This window comes from Coffea eugenioides, chromosome 7 (assembly GCF_003713205.1).
Source record: "Coffea eugenioides isolate CCC68of chromosome 7, Ceug_1.0, whole genome shotgun sequence".
Taxonomy (NCBI): Eukaryota; Viridiplantae; Streptophyta; class Magnoliopsida; order Gentianales; family Rubiaceae; genus Coffea; species Coffea eugenioides.
The window spans coordinates 27,605,717-27,624,253 of NC_040041.1; positions in this window are offsets into that span (position 1 = coordinate 27,605,717).

Below are 18,537 nucleotides of genomic sequence, written 5' to 3' on the forward strand. Positions count from 1 at the left end.
CTCTAACAAATCAATTAGAGGATATTTTGGATCAAGAAAATACTATGTGGAAGCAAAGGAGTAAAACTCACTGGTATCGAGAGGGGGATCGGAATACATCTTTTTTCCATGCACATGCATCCAAGCGAAGAAAGCAAAATCAGATAAATTGCCTTTTTCAATGATGTCGGGCAGTGGTGCAACTCCCATGATGATCTGGAGAACATTATCTAAGACCATTTTAGATCCATTTTTTCCAGTTCAAAGTCATCTCCTGAGATAATTGATGTAGTTTTACAAAGGGTGCAACCTAAGGAATCTAAACGAATGAATGATTCACTGATGCGAACTTACTCAACTTTTGAGGTAACAAAAGCTTTAAATCAAATGCATCCTTTTAAATCTCCCGGTCCTGATGGCATGTCCCCAATATTTTATCAGAAATTTTGGCATGTCATTAGTCAGGATGTAGTTAAATGTGTTCTCGACTTCCTAAACAATGGACTTTTGATGATCAATTGAATTTCACTTACATTGTGCTTATCCCAAAATGCCAATGTCCATCAGATATAACTCAATTTCGTCCATTTAGTTTATGTAATGTAGTTTATAGATTAGCTTCTAAGGTTATGGCTAATAGATTAAATAAAGTTCTTTCAATAATTCTCTTGCCCTTTCAATCTAATTTTATTCCTGGTCGTCTCATTACAGATAATATCCTGATCGCTTACGAAGTTAATCACTCTCTTAAATCAAAGTCTATAGGCAAAGAGGGATCCATGTCCATTAAATTGGACATGAGCAATGCTTTTGATAGGTTTGAGTGGCCTTTTCTTAAAGGAATGATGTTGGCTTTAGGTTTTTATCCATCTTTTGTTGATCTTATTTCCAGTTGTTTTTCTATTATTTCTTATTCTTTTCAGCTAAATGGTGTTCAATTTGGCTATCTACGACCATAGAGGGGTATAAGACAAGGCGATTCAATTTCTCCATATTTATATCTTATACGTGAGGAGGCTTTTTCCTATCTATTACAAGAAGCAGAGGCTTGTGGTAAATTGTAAGGAGTTTGAATAGGATAGAGTGGCCCCAAGCTTTCTCATTTATTATTTGCAAACGATACTTTGTTATTTGGCAAAGTGACACTACAAGAAGCTCGACATATTCAGGAATCTTGCAACTATATAAGGAAACTTCTGGGCAAAAGATCAATCTTGAGAAATTAGCTATGGTTTTCATTAGTAACACAGATTTATCAACCCGACAAGATATCACTCAGTTCCTGAATATTAAAGAAGTGGTTGCACATGAAAAATATCTTGGTCTTCCCACCATTATTGGATGCTCCAAATGTGAGGTATTCTCTTCTATCAAGGACAGAATTTGGCAACAAATTCAAGGATGGAATGAACAACAGTTATCAAAAGGGGAAAAAGAAATTTTATTGAAAGCAGTAGTTCAAGCAATTCCCACCTATTCGATGTCTTGTTTCAAATTTCCAGATTCTTTGCTAATGGATATCCAATCAATAATGAGCAATTTTTGGTGGGGTGATGGAAATAAGGCTAGACCAATTCACTGGGTTAGTTGGGATGAACTTTGCAGTCAGAAAGAAGATGGAGGAATGGGTTTTAGGTAGCTTAAGACTTTTAATCTTGCATTGTTATCTAAGCAAGCCTGGCGCATTGCTACAGAACCATCTAGCCTTCTTCATCGGATATATAAAGCTAAATATTTTCCCAATACTGATTTCTTCCAGGCTCAAGGATCACGGCCTTCCTGGTCTTGGTGCCGACTATGTGAGGTTAGGAATATATTGAAGCAGGAAGTAGATGGTGAGTTGGTTTTGGCCAGTCTATCAAAATCTGGAAAGATAGATGGCTTCCATGGCCATCAACTTTTAAAATCGTGTCACGTTCTACTGCATTCCCGGAGAATTCAACTGTTGATTGCCTAATAGACTACGAATGAAAGACTTGGCCAGTTGACTTATTGCAGGAATTTTTTTGGCTTGAGGAGATTGAATTAATTCAAAGCATTCCAATTGGAGATGCTCACAATAGGGATAAGATAATCTGGCACTTTTCAAAGAATGGATCTTTTACTGTGAAGACTGCGTATCACTTGATCAAGCAGCGAACTTCTAATTGGGAGAATTTGCCATCAAGTAGGAGTACTCTAAAACAAAGTGTTTGGTCTCGGCTTTGGCACTTGAATCTTCTTGAGAAAATTAAAATTTTCTTATGGAGGGCATGTAAAGATATACTGCCAACTAGCACAAAACTCAATACTAAAGGGCTCCATTTAGATACCTCTTGCCTTTTATGCCTCGCTCCAATTGATGATATTGATCATACCTTCTTAACTTGTCCTGTAGCTATGCAATCATGGGCGCTTAGTTTCTTAAGCCAGAAAGTTCAACTGCAATTGGCTGATCAGATTAAATCTTGGCTTCCCAACTTTCTTTTGTGACTATCAAGCAAAGAGATGGAATTGGTGGGTGTTTTTCTTTGGAATTTATGGAATAATCAAAATGGACCGATCTTTGATGGGGCCTTACAGAAATCCTCTTAGCTTTGTCTCCTTGTCCATAGCATTCCTAAATCAATTCCATGAAGCAAATTTCAAAGACAAGTTCAATACGCCTACCTCTCTCCAATCAAGGTTATCAATAGGTCATTGGATACAACCCAATGAAGGTTTTGTTAAGGCAAACTATGATAGAGCTGTGCTTATGGATGATAAATCATCAGGGGTTGGTGTTATTATCTGAGATGATAAAAGAAGTTTCATTGCTGGCCTTTCCAAAAAAATTCTTGGGATATTGGAACCAAATGTAGTTGAATCATATGCAGCCAAACATGCTGTTCAATTACTACATGATTTGCGTTTCAATAAGATTGTTTTGGATGGAGATTCACAAAAAGTCATCAAAATGCTGGACCGTTTGGAATCTGATGATCCATCACGTGGTTTGTTGATGGATGATACCATTGTCTTATGTCAAGATTTCATGTGTTGGGAAGTTTCATAGATTTCTAGGTTGTTTAATGTTCCTGCTCATAACCTTGCTAAGTATGCTGTTAATCTTTTTAGATTCTTGTATATGGAGAAACACTGCTTCATCTTTTATTAGTTCTGCACCTGTTGCAGATTTGATCTCATGATTAATAAAATTATTCTATTTTATTATAAAAAAAAACATATAGATATAGATTGGTTTGTTATTATCAAAATTAGGAAATTAGTTTAAATAATCATTTAAAAGTCTTTATGAAGATCAATCTAGTGAACTTGTTCATGTATCAAACATTCACATACTAAAATAGATGTTCCAATATCATAGTTGATGAGGTCAACTAATTTCTTCACCAGAGAAAGGATTACTATGTGCTAGTCTATCCATATTAACAATATCCTACTTTGGTAATACTATGACTAGAGATATTTAAAAATAAACCCTTAAGTAATTTGAATCAATATCATTATCATAATTCCAATGGTTTCATGGACTTAGATTTTTTTTTCTAAGAACTTGATCATTCTAATGTAAATAAAATGCAATTAAAATGATAAAGATTCTATACCTAAATTGCAAAAGTACATAAGCATTCCCTAGAAATTGATTAGTTTTATAGTACACATACTAACAAAGTCCCATGTACACTCAACCAATCATTCTTGTACCGAAGACTAGACAACTTTGCATAACTCATGTATTTTCTAGAATAAGGCCTTAGTGAACAAACTAACTATCTTATCATCCGTAGGGAATCCTTATATCTTTACTTTATACCTACCAATAATTTCTCAAATTAAGTGGTAGCATCTTAATGCCTCTTTGGATCTATGAAAGGAACTCGGATCCTTAAGCAACTACTGCATTTTTATTTGGGTACTGGCGTAAAGGACACTTAATGAAGGGAACCATGTCAAGTTTAATCACGAACTTGTTGAGTCTAATTTCTAATGACATTCTTTGAACAAAAGCAGTTTGAATTTTGCATAGCATTTAGTATTATGTTCTTTATATACAAATAACAATTCTCATTTTATATTATTTCTTGCTATGGAACTTTCTTAACAGAAAGTTGATTTGGTACCAGAATGGCTTCCATGTCTCTTAAACTACAAAGGTTTCTTCTCCACAAAATTGAGCACTTGGGAGATCTTGTGAAGAACACACCCACATCGACTTCAACGACTCCATCACCATATGCAGCACCTACTCTTATGAAGATGACTTTAAACTTTCTTTTCCAAACAAACTCTAACAGTTCAAACACAACAGGAGCAAGTAAAGAAAGAAGTGAAGGCAGTTAAAGGAATATTTGATCATTTTGGTGTAGCTGATATGGCAGAGATGTAGCAATTAGTTCAGCATGCAAGTTTGCGTACATCTTGTGCAGTGGAATATCAATAACATATAGTAGAAGAAAAGAAGGAAGAAACAGAAATGGATGCTGAAATAGAGGTAAATGCTTTTCAATAGCTAGGAAAAGTGCCAAGACTTCAAGGGAAGTGATAAGTGTGTATTTTGAATTATTTAAGTGTGTTTTATTATTTAGTTTTGGTGTGTTTTACTTATTTTTATAGTTAATAAACTAGGATTCTAGTAAAAGTATGCATTTTGCGGTCTAAGTATGAAAAATTGTATTTCTATAGATTAAAATGGTAAAAACTTCATGTTTTTGTAGATTTTAATGATTCAATCATCAAATAGAGAGAATTGAGAAAATATTTGGATGATTATTGATGATTTGAAGTGATTTAAAGGGGATACGAAGTGCAATTAAGTACAAAAGAAAGAAATGTTTGACAGTTTTGACACCTTTTGATATTTTGGCTATATCTTGGATTACAAGTATCTGATTAAGGTGATTCTTAATTCATATTGAAGCTAACACATAGCTCTACATTTATTATGAAGACATTGAAATTCAGTTCATGAGTTTTCCTAGTCAAAAAGTCAAAATACAGTAGGCCAATTTTGTTATCGAAAGCCGAAACAAAGTTTTGACTAGTTAAGGGCATTTTGGTTATTTTGCTGTATACATAGCTCAAAATCAGGTGGCCCTTGATGTATTAGAAGGCTAACTCAAAGGACTACAACTTTTATATTTTGCACAAGAGCTAATTTAGCCTCTATCATCAAGAAAATATCAATAGAATTTGATGCAAAAATAGAGCAATGTTAAAGACTGATTAAAATTGTGAAAACCTGCAAAAGAGGAAAACATGGGATAATACGCAACCTCAACTTACTTTTTGATGTTTCAGAGGTCACGTATACTTCTATTGTAGCTGCAACTTATTCATCAACTTGTTCTGCATTCATACAACTTTTCCAGCTATTCCCCAACTCAGAATTTTGGTTGTACCTATAAAGAAAAGTGTAGAGACTTCAAGAAATAACTTTTGGTGGTTTCAAGAGAAAAAATTGCCAACTATAAACAACTCATCTTGATCTTGAATTCTCTATAAATAGAGGCCTTTGGAGAGCTCATTTGATAACTTGGGAAGGCAAGAAACACTACTAAAATGTAGTCTTCACTAATTTTTCTTAATTCATTAGTTTAGTTCATTAGTGTAGTATAATTAATGTAGTTTATCCACTCGTACTTATAGCGAGATTTTGTTAATGTAGTATAATTAATGTAGTATAATTAATGTAGTTAATGTAGTTTATATTTTGTTAGTGATATTTACTTGGTTATTTGATGATATTATTTTGGACAAGTTATTTATCACTTTTGCTTATCTAATAATGATTAACCTGCCATTAATTATGATAATCTTATGGTGTAAAGTTTGTAATGAGAGTTAGAATTTGGCACTAGTTCAAGAAGTGTTAAACCTAGGGAGTACACTGATAAGAGTAGAGGTGCACCTTTGTGGGTTTAGTGACTTGTTTCATGTAATTTCATAGAAGAAATGAGTTATAGTTAACTTCGTAACCACGAGATAAATATGGCTTAGTTACAAATAGTTGATTCACTACAAGAGTAGATTTCACATATATTAGCAAATTACTTCATAACTAGTCAAGGTAATAGTATTCACTTAATCGGTAATTTCACTTGCAAGAGTAGTGAGGAATTTCATAGCCCTAGGAGTTTTTTATTATTAGTTTGTATTACTGTTTATCTCATGTTTATAGTGTAGATTTAACTTCTAGCACTTGTGATAGTCTAAATCATAAAAGAGTTCGAAAACCATCAGTAATTAACATTTTTTCCTGTGGATTCGATTCTTAACACTTTATATTTAATCTCGACCTGTATACTTGCAGAAAATTGCTGTATGGAGTATTTTAAATTTTATATATGTAAAACTTGACTGTAGATTGGATTGAACTGTTATATGCATATCCTGCGCTCGTCAGCGAGCAATTTCTACCGAAAAGGGGTCCGACAAGTGGGCTTTTTGCTCATGACAAAGAGAGGAAGATTGATGAATTCTCCTGTTTGCCTATCTTGTTTATCTTGTGCTTGCTTGCTTGTGTGTGTGTGCATATTGTTTGCCTTATATGTTTGTTATTGAAGTTTGAATAATTCGCTTATAATATTACTTGATCAGGTTTCTATTAACCTTGATGTTTTTAACAATTATATGCCTTTGATTTCTTTATGTCGCATGAATATTTGTCGAGCTCGAAAAGGGGGATATTTTTTATTCAATTTTACCAAGTTTTAATATGAAAAACAGTATATACTAAATTATTAAGTGTTTGGCGCAGATTACAGATGCTTGGTGACAAGTGTTATTTAAGGGCCTTGTGGATGTGAAATACAAGGTTATGATGAAAAGGCATCAATTCTAGCCATTCTTGGTTGTATAGGTTAATCTTTCTTGGATGCCTTGAACTTATGAAATTGAGAAGTTATCTTGGATATATCCTTTATTAGTTGGTCAAAGAATGGTTTTAAAATTTATTTTTAATTCTTAAATTGTCCTCGCAACATTTTTGGAGTCAAAAATCAATTTTAAGGCAGAGGGAATTGAGTTTCTTTAGAAAACTAATTTTCTTGATTTCTCATTTAGAGTCATTGACTTGTAGCTTCTCATATTTTTGAATACAAAAGATTTTCTTAACCAGAGATCTTTTGAAAAACTTTCCAATATTATTTAGTGTCAAGAATTCCCATTTCATGTCCCTGTTCTTTGGGTTTGTGGCCAATTTGATCCCTTATCATTTGCCACCTACTAATACAATCACTTGTCTCCACGAATTCAAGTCAATTGAGGACTTCAAGTAGAAAATTTTAAAAGCTTGATGGACTTGGTCATGTGTATTTTTTTTTAAATCCAAATACGAGTATTAAGTACTTTCCAACTACTAAAGACGTTAAAGACATTGAGACAAGGTTTCAACATCCAAGTATCCACATTTAAGAGTACAAAGCAGTACAACTAAAGTTTACATTTCCAACATGTCTAAACAACTTCTGGAACAACACAATATGACGACTGCATTCATATAGGCTCAATTGGTCATGTGCACATATGTACCATTTTAAAAAAAGGAGCAATTGGCATAAAAGTCAGTAAACTATCTACAATTGCAGAGTTTGGCAATCAAATTTTTTCTTTTTTTTTTGTCAGAATAGGTTACTAAACTAATATAATTGCACTCTTTCAATCATGGTGTGCAAATCAAGCATCAAGGCAAATAAAAAAAACATACAAGTGACAAGCACAAGCACTTTCTGATATGAATCTCGTTGGTGAAGAAGATTCATGACCCAAGATCGCTTGTTAGATTTGACTTCGGACGCAAGAAACGATAGCAGCGGAAACCCTACGACCCCTTTAATCCCCGTGACTACGAACCTGTTGATACTGTCTCAACTCGTAATCAAACGAATTAGCGAACCTCAGGCAAGTGTAGAAGGCGCCACAATTCAAGTGCGATTCTTGAATTGATAAACCAAACAAGAACACTAGAGTATAACTCTAAGTTGTTCAAAGGGATGCTCAAAAGCTATAGAGAAAATTATCTCCTTCTTTTATGATAAAAGTGTCTCCCATTTATTGATGTAATGTGGTGCCTTATATAGGCTACAAGTGAAAACCTAATCTAGTAAGGAAAAGGAACTAAAGGTGCGGCTGATATGGGCCCTAATAAGTGACAGAAACGGAACGGAAGTTACGGGCTCAACCCTCGACGGATAGGGCCTCATGTGGGCTTTCCTTCCTAGGCAACCCACCTTAACAAATATTGATGAACAAACTAGCAATCCTACCCTTGGTGATTCTATGTGCAACATGCACTTAGCCAATTATTCAAGCTAATCAACTAATGTGGAAATAAATTACTATGATGCTAAAACGGAAACTAGGGTTTGGCAAAGCCCTAATCCTCAGGTGTAGCTTCAATGCTCAATACCAGACCGCGATCACCTTCACTTGACTGTATGAATACTTCAAAGGACTTGTGTATGGCCTGAATAAGTACATTGAGTTGCTCACGAAGTTTCTTTGCGCGAGCCCTAGTAATGGATCCGCTTGGAGCTTTCATACGATCGTCAGCCCCTCGATCACTCGAGCCATGGTAGGCCTGCCCATGTACTATGATGTTATCATTTCCCTCCTCTTGAGAAGGATTTGCCCTCAAATCAAAAAGCATCATCTGCATCAAAAGGGGCTAAGTCAGAAACATTAAATGTAGCACTAACTCCATACTCACCAGGAAGATCAAGTTTATAAGCATTGTCATTGATGCGCTCCAACACTTGAAAAGGTCCATCACCCTGTGGTTGTAATTTGTTTCTCCTTTGAACAGGAAAATGTTCCTTGCACATGTGTAACCACACCTAATCGCCGAGCTCAAAAATCAGTTTTTGGCGACCTTTGTTAGCTTGCTTGACATATTGAGCAGTTCTTCTTTCAATGTTGGCCCTGACTTTCTCATGCAGTTGCTTAACAAACTCTGCACATTTCTTACCATCCAAGTGTGTGCGCTCATTACTAGATAATGGCACTAGATCAAGAGGCATTAGGGGATTAAAACCATAAACACATTCAAATGGTGAGAACCCAGTAGTAGAATGGACAGCCCGATTATAAGCAAACTCAACATGAGGTAAACACTCCTCCCATGTTCGCAAGTTCTTTTTGATGATGGCACGCAACAAGGTACCTAATGTACGATTCACTACCTCAGTTTGACCATCAGTTTGGGGTGATTAGTAGTAAAGAATAGCAATTTGGTGCCTAACTTAAACCAGAATGTCTTCCAAAAATAGCTCAGAAATTTGACATCTCTATCAAATACAATGGTCCTAGGAATGCAATGCAATCTCACAATCTCCTTAAAGAACAAGTTAGCAATATGAGATGCATCATCCGTTTTATGACAAGCAATGAAGTGTGCCATCTTAGAGAATCTATCAACTACCATGTAAATGGAGTCATGGCCATACTTGGATCTAGGCAAACCGAGTATAAAATCCATAGAAATATCAATCCATGGTGCATTAGAAATAGGTAATGGGGTGTAAAGGCCATAAGAGTGCACCTTGGATTTAGCTCTCTTACACGCTAGGCAGCGCTCCACTACCCGTGCCACGTCTCTCCTCATGTGGGGCCAGTAGAAATGTTCCTGCAGCATGGCAAAAGTCTTATCAACTCCAAAGTGCCCCATAAGTCCACCTGAATGGGATTCCCTCACCAAGAGTTCACGAATTGATCCATGTGGGATGCAAAGCCGATTGGTGCAAAACAAGTAACCATCGGACATGAAGAACTTACCTTGCCTGGTGTGTTTGCAAGAAGTGTATAGCTCATCGAAGTCACTATCTTGTGCATAGATCTCTTTAATTAACTCAAATCCCAATAACTTAGCATCTAAAGAAGTGATTAGAGAGTACCTTCGTGAGAGTGCATCCGCAACCACATTAGACTTACCAGCCTTGTATTTAATCACGTACGGAAAGGACTCTACGAATGCAATCCACCTTGCATGCTTCTTGCTCAAGTTGTGTTAAGCCTTAAGGTATTTAAGGGACTCATGATCAGTGTGTATCACGAATTTCTTAGGTTTTAAGTAGTGCTGCCACACTTGTAGTGCTTGAATGAGGGCATATAACTCTTTATCATAAGTGGAGTAATTCAGTGCAGCCCCATTGAGTTTCTCACTAAAGTAGGCAATAGGCCTCCCCCCTTGATTCAACACAGCTCCAACTCCAGTACCTGAAGCATCACAATCAATTTCAAATGTTTTAGAAAAGTCAGGTAAAGCAAGTACAGATGCATGTGTGAGTTTGTGCTTTAAAGCGCGAAAAGCCTGTTCTTGAGATTCTCCCCAATGGAAGTTCTCATTCTTCTTGATCAACTCGGTCAAGGGGGCAGCAATGGTGCTAAAGTCCCTCACGAACCTCCTATAGAAACCCGCATGGCCATGGTAGCTTCGAACATCGCCCACAGACCTTGGTGTTGATCACTCTTGAATAGCTTTCACCTTTTGATCATCCATCTTCATTCCCTGTGCACTTATAACAATCCCTAGGAACACAAATTCGTTAGTGCTAAAATTGCATTTCTTTAGATTGGCATAGAGTTTCTCTCTTCGAAGTACATCCACAATAGCCCTAACATGCTCTAGGTGTTCATCATAAGACTTGCTATAAATTAGAATATCGTCAAAATAAACTACCACAAATTTTCCTAAGAATAGACGCAGAACATGATTCATTAATCTCATGAAGGTACTAGGTGTATTAGTTAGCCCAAAAGGCATCACTAACCACTCATACAATCCATACTTAGTCTTGAAGACAGTTTTCCATTCATCCCCCTCCTTAATCCTAATTCGATGGTATCCACTTTTGAGATCAATTTTGGTAAAGAACACAGCCCCATGTAACTCATCAAGCATGTCACCTAAGTGAGGTACAGGGTGGCGATACTTTACCGTGATGGCATTCACAGCCTTACAATCGGTGCACATTCTCCAGGTACCGTTTTTCTTGGGCACTAAAATGACTGGGACAGCACATGGGTTTAAGCTCTCACGTGCCCATCCTTTGCCAAGCAACTCATCCACTTGCCTTTGCAACACCTTAGTCTGCTTCAGGTTGCTCTTGTAAGCTGGGCGATTTGGCAATGAAACCCCAGAGATGAAATCAATTTGATGCTCAATGCCTCTAAGTGGTGGCAATCCACTTGGTACATTCTCGGGGAAGATATCAGTATATTCCTGCAAAAAAGATTTAACCTCAAGAGGTATGTCAGTATCAAGTTCATGCACATTCAGAGCTACTTCTTTGCTGACAAGCATAAGAAGCGGCTGCTCATCTCTCATTAATTTCCTCACTTTCTTGGCTTTTATCAGGAGCATTCGTTTTTCCTCGGATTTTACCTCACTTGCCGAGCTATCTATAGCCTTTTTCCTCTCTCTTTTTGCCTCGGCGCTCACATTTTCTTTCTGTTTTGCACAATACTTCTCATACTCCTATTGCAATTTCAATTGATATTCATGCACTTGTTTTGGGAAAAGGGGAGCTAGGGTGACTTTCTTACTATTGTACAAGAAACTATACTTGTTAGTTACACCATCAAAAGTTACCTGCCTATCAAACTGCCACGGCCTACCTAGTATAATGTGACTAGCCTGCATAGGAACTATATCACATAATACATCATCAGAATACTTATGAATTTGGAAGGATATAAGAACCTGTTTGATTACTCGAACCTCCCCAGAGTTGTTGAGCCATTGGAGTTTGTATGGTCGCGGGTGATCCCTTGTAGGCAATTTCAAGTTGTCCACCATGAGTGAACTAGCTACATTTACACAGTTTCCACTATCAATAATCACACTGCAAAGTGCTTGGTTGACTATGCACCTGGTGTAAAAGATGTTCTCCCGTTGAAGCTCGTCCTCCTTGACACGTGCAGTTAATGTTCTCCTTGCAACCAATGCAGTCCCAAAATGACCCTCGGGTACACTAAACTCCTCTTCATTTGGCGATTCACCATCACTACCTCCTTCAAGAGGTGGCATGCCTTCGTACTCGGCGTCGTCCTCACTCACGATCTCGCCATTTTGCATCATAATCATAGTCCTTTGATTGGGACATTGACTATCAATATGGCCTCTACCTTGGTATTTGAAGCATCGAGTATCACGAGATCTAGTTTGTACCCTAAACTCCTCAAATTTTGGAGTAGAAGAGGGTGGCTTACCAACACTAGAATTGCCCACCTTACCTCCCTCGAATCTCGGATTTAGTGTAGGAGCATTTGGCCAAGGCTGAGAATCATTCCTTGGTTGGAATGGGCGGTTGGTAGAGTAGGTCGTATTGCCGAAATTTGATCGAGTGGTACCCCTTCTCTTGAGCCTTTGCTCGACCTTAATGGCCTTGTTTACAAGCTCATGCAACTCTATATAGTGTTGAAGTTCCACTTGTTCAGCAATATCGGGTCATAACCCGCTAAAGAATCTAGCCATGGTGGCCTCGGGATCCTCTTGTACATCCACTCTGAGCATTAGGATCTCCATCTCCTTATGGTACTTATCCACACTCCGGTTGCCTTGGACTAGGGTTTGTAATCGGTGGTAGAAATCCCTAGTATAGTGTCCAGGAACAAATCGGGTGCGCAACATGACTCGAAACTCGGGCCATGAAATGAGCTCGGGTAGCCCATTTCTCCGTCTAGACTTCTTGATTTGGTCCCACCAAACCACATCGTACTCAGTGAATTCCATGTTGCCAACTGTACCTTTTGTACCTTGGTGTAGTTTTGGCAAGAAAAGACCATTTCGATCGTGGATAACCATTCGAGAAAGGCCTCGGGATCGGACCGTCCTTTGAATTCAGGGATTTTCATTTTGATCCCCTTGAACACATCGGTAGGTCCAGTTTGGTTCCTTTGCCTTGGTCGAAAACAAGGTTCCTTGTCGTCATCATCATGATTGGAACCATTGGACTCCTCCACGTCCCTTCGCCTTCGCGTGGACTTAGAAGTTTTTGGTATTCCAGACGCTCGGAGTTGCAGCAATTCATCTTGAATTGATTCTAGCATGCGTTGGAAACGCCTTTCCATTTGCTCCATCATCTTTTCAAAGTCCATGGGGAGGGATACTCCTTTGTTTCCTGTGACAGCCCCACCTCCCCCTAAGGCGAACCAAAGGGTTCGGCGGACCGCCTGCCCAGCTCTCGCCGGGACTCAGTCGATCACTTCCATCCTCGAGCAAAAACCAGATCCAGCCCATACGAAAAATATAGCAATGATCCAAAAACTTAAACGAAACTTATATACAATACGATCTCAAAAGAAGTACAACCGTCGAATATACAAAGGTTCCAAATCCACCATACAACCAGCCCGTGCCAAGCACTAAGGCGAAAACCATTACAAGAAAAATCAAAAGCTAGACCAGCTAGTCTATACAGAGCTCTCGTCCTTGCTCGCCTTCCCCTGTTAAGGAAAACAAAACTAAAGGGATGAGCTAAAAGCTCAGTGAGGTTCCGAATAGGTAATTAAACAACAACGCCAATACATAAACCATCAATAATCAATAATTCAAGAAACATTTAGCATGGAAAACAATAAGAACACATACATTAAAAGGATACGGGCTCACAAGGAGCCAAATACTCCCGCGCTCGCTCGTTCCCTTGACATTTCCTCCTTCCTTCAATCTTTTAAAAATGCATTTTTTTTCTTTTTGTAAATAAAACCCGCGCTTCATTTAATCATTCATTTCATTCACCCCCTTCCCAGCCATTGGCCGGGCTCCACCAGACTTCAAGGTAATACTCGAGTATACCAAAACGTTCACCCAGGTCACCTAATCGCCCGACCGAGTCCGCTTCTGGCTCGAGTCGATCGGTAACAAGGGGCAATGGCCAGTTCAGCGAAAAAGGCTTACATTCATGCGCAACTAGTATTTCAATCATTAAATCCTTGAAAATTGCACAGTTTTTTAGGTCGAGTGCGATAAAGTACACACTCGCCTATAAAGCTCATTTTGGAAATTGGAAATCATTAAAAGCACTTAACACATTATCACTCAAGAATACAAGTTATGAAGTCAAGGAGCATTTAACAAACAAGGAACACTCACCTAACTATGCAAAATAACGTGCAAAATATCCTTCTGGATAGAATCCTTAATCACCGAGAAAACCTAAGATTCAACGAGAAAGAATATAGCACAACCAATTAGGTGAAATCGAAGAAACCCAATAAATGATGAGTAAAACACATAAAAATGACTTTAAAGCGAAACGGGGCATTTGGACTGATGGACGGAAATATCTAGGGTTTCATAAGCATACATAAGCATTAGAGGAAACCAGAAAAATCCGGAAAAGATTTAGCTTTACCCCTGAAAAAATAGTTTTTGACCTCATTTTGCGGTAATGGCACCAAAGGCACTACGATTGTCGGATGAAGGTGTAAAATCCAGCATTTCGAAGCTAAGAAATAGGGTTAAAATGTTCCAGAATCCAACTCTGTCCAGTTTCGGGTGCAACCAGGTCAAAAATGAAAAATACTACACCAGAACCGGAAAAACACATTTCACAAATCGCATTCTGGTACAAACATCATAAAACAGGCTACCTAAGTCCAAATCCAGAAATTCCAAAGCCACTCGAAAGCTTAGAAACAGGGCTACATTTCATCAGAAGACCTCAACCACCAATTCCGTAGTAATTCCAGCCAAAACAACCAATTACAGGCGCAATTCTTACATTCGGATAAAACCAGGACAGCAAGGGTAATTTCGACTTTTCTCATTCTACGCTACTCCGATTGACCTGAAATTTTGCAGGAACCTCTAAAATGTCATTTCCTACAACTTTCATGTTTTAAGCCAAGGCCAATTCGGCCTCTAACTAGGACCTACAAAACCGGGCAGAATGTTATTCACAAAAACCCTAACTTGTCAATTTTTCTTCCAAACAGAAATTGGTTGTAATTACCCACTTTTTCCACCTCCTAGAGTCATTATATACCATTTCCAATCATCATAGATAGCCACACAATCACGTTCATATTAAAACAGAAAAATCACCAATAAATAGAAAACTTCACTAATTCAACCACAAATCAAGATGTAATCCATATTATTGCACCTTATACTACCACTAATCACAAATTAAGCATCATTAGAGGGAGGAAAGGAGTAATCCATCACTCACCTTGGTAAAACAAGAGAGAGAGCAATTAACCACCTTAGCTTGCCAAACAACTTCACCAAACAACTCACCAACACTTCCTTAAGGATTTCTATGGAACAAAAACAAGAGCAGATGATTGTGTGATTGGATTTGAGCAAGAGGACTTCAAGAAATTGGAGAGGTTTTTTTCTTTCTTCTTGAGAGAGAGGGCCGGCCACTTGAAGAGAAGAAAATGGGAAATTTTGGCAATATTTTGTGATTTATTTGGTCAATTAGAAAAGGTGAATGGTGGTCTTACTTAAGACCCAATCCTATGGTGACACTTGTCACCTTCATTAATGCTTGCCTAACTTTTGTCTCTCTTATACCAATCCACTTAGCATCCTCTACTTATCTCTTAACACCCGGTAAATTAATTCCAGTATCCAAAAATTAACCTAGTTGGTCGAATCTTTCCGAACTTTTCGCACTAGTGGGTCCCACGTCCGGTATGCGCTCTTAATTTCTCAAAATCTATCCGATACTAGAAAAATCATCCAAAAATTATATCTGCTCCTTAACAATATCTAGAATTTTTTTCTAATCACGAAAATGCAGAAAACAAGCCATGAAAAATAATAAAACCTAGAAAATGGTAAAAATTACGGGTTCTCACACTCTCTCCCCCTTAAAAAAATTTCATCCTCGAAATTTTACCTTCAGATGGCTCAGGAGCTTGTTGGTTGTCTAAAGCATATACCCTTGCCGGTACTTTTGTTCGGTTCCCCCTTTCATTCGCTTGTTTTGATGTAGTGCCCTCGAGTCGCTGAGTACCACTTTCACGTGACTGTCTCCGTGGACAGTTACTAACTTAATGATCACTACTTCCGCAAATCAAACACTTCCGCCCCTTCCGCAAACAATCGTTCTCAGTGTGATTGGTCTTTCCGCAATAGTCACAAGTCAAGTGGGAAGCCATCTTTTTGCTTTCTGGAGAAGTCTCCCCCTGTCCGGTTTGGCTTCCTTTGATAAATCTTTCATCTACCGCCCCCAATGTCCATGGCGGCCGGAATAACTGGTTCACTTTCTGTACTTTAGAGGGTGCTACTGATTCGCTAAGTTCCTCACTCACGCTACCCACTGCACCACTTTTTCGTATTTGGGAAGCCTTCACCTGCGCCTTTGCATTCTCGATTCGTTGAGCCTTCTCAAGGGCCTCCGTAAATGTGTTCACTTGCGCCGCCGCCAACGCCTCCTGGATGTCCAAGTTCAATCCCTGTATGAACCGCCTTACTCTTCTCAGTTCCGTGGCTACTAATTCGGAAGCGAACTTGGATAGTTTGGTAAATTTGGTTTCGTATTCAGCCACACTTAAGGCCCCCTGGCGTAGTCCAATAAATTCGTCCTCCATCTTTTCTTGGACTAATGGTGAGAGGTACTTTTCATTAAATTCCCTTATGAAGTTCGCCCACGACCAAAGAGTCTGCTCTCTTTCCCACTTTGCTCTAATTACGTTCCACCATGATCGGGCCGGTCCTTCAAATTGAAACACTGCAAAGTTCACTTGTCTCTGTTCAGTGTAGTTCAAAACTGTGAATATATTCACCATGACCTCTAACCACTGTTCAGCGATGTCCGGATCAGGCCCTCCAGCGAATTTTGGAGGTGCAAACTTTTGAAACCTCTCAAGGGCCCGATCTTCTCCTATTTCAGGGTTTTGGGGTTGATGCACGGGCATTTGACCTTGTTGGTCCACCAACCGTGCTAGAATATTGGTCATTTGTTGAATGGCCGTCGCCACCTGGTCTCCGGCTTCAACCCTTGGTCCTGGTACAGGCTCCGCCGATGTTTCCCTTTCTGCCCTTGGTTCCTGGGATCGCTTAACACCACGGCCACTACCACGTCCGCGACCACGTCTTCCCTCCATATATATGTTTTTTTCCCTCTCTTTGTTTCCCCCCCCCTAAAAAGGTAATTCAGTGAATAAATACAGTAAAGTGACAAAAGTAATCGAATTCTAGCACACCAATTACACCAAAGACATATACACATATACACACCATGTATCAAGATGGTAGACAATCGAATACACCAATACATGTCAAATTAGACAAATAATCATATGCACAATACTCAAGCCAATGTCATGTCGTAGCGGCATCAAAGCAAATCAAGAGTAAAGGCGATATCGTCCCATACCCAATTAAAATAACCCCGTCCGATCTCTCACGTCACTTACTATCCAAACTAGATTCTAACCTCTTATACTCATTCCAGCCGAACAAAGCCTATTCATGTTCCCAAAATGCAATTCTCACATCCTGAACACCGCCTCAACTCTAGGGTACTCGGGCACAAGAATCCGAAATAAGACAATTCACATCTCGAGCTGGCCAGTCCCAAGAGTAAACTATCTACACTCGAAATTCCTACCAGACGTACCTATCTATGGCCCTTAGGTACCACAAGAGAGATTTAAGGCCTATAACATTCACAATTCAAAGCTTATGCTCAAACGAGCACTTAGTCCATCATGCCTATTCACCACTCAGTCCAGGCTCACTCCGCGCAGAGACCACGCGAAGCTGGCTCTGATACCAACTGTGACAGCCCCACCTCCCCCTAAGGCGAACCAAAGGGTTCGGCGGACCGCCTGCCCAACTCTTGCCGGGACTCAGTCGATCACTTCCATCCTCGAGCAAAAACCAGATCCAGCCCATACGAAAAATATAGCAATGATCCAAAAACTTAAACGAAACTTATATACATTACGATCTCAAAAGAAGTACAACCATCGAATATACAAAGGTTTCAAATCCACCATACAACCAGCCCGTGCCAAGCACTAAGGCGAGAACCATTACAAGAAAAATCAAAAGCTAGACCAGCTAGCCTATACAGAGCTCTCGTCCTTGCTTGCCTTCCCCTGTTAAGGAAAACAAAACTAAAGGGATGAGTTAAAAGCTCAGTGAGGTTCCGAAGAGGTAATTAAACAACAACGTCAATACATAAACCATCAATAATCAATAATTAAAGAAACATTTAGCATGGAAAACAATAAGAACACATATATTAAAAGGATACGGGCTCACAAGGAGCCAAATATTCCCGCGCTCGCTCGTTCCCCTGACATTTCCTCCTTCCTTCAATCTTTTAAAAATGCATTTTTTTTTCTTTTTGCAAATAAAACCCGCGCTTCATTTAATCATTCATTTCATTCACCCCCTTCCCAGCCATTGGCCGGGCTCCACCAGACTTCAAAGTAATACTCGAGTATACCAAAATGTTCACCCAGGTCACCTAATCGCCCGACCGAGTCCGCTTCTGGCTCGAGTCGATCGGTAACAAGGGGCAATGGCCAGTTCAGCCAAAACGGCTTACATTCATGCGCAACTAGTATTTCAATCATTAAATCCTTGAAAATTGCACAGTTATTTAGGTCGAG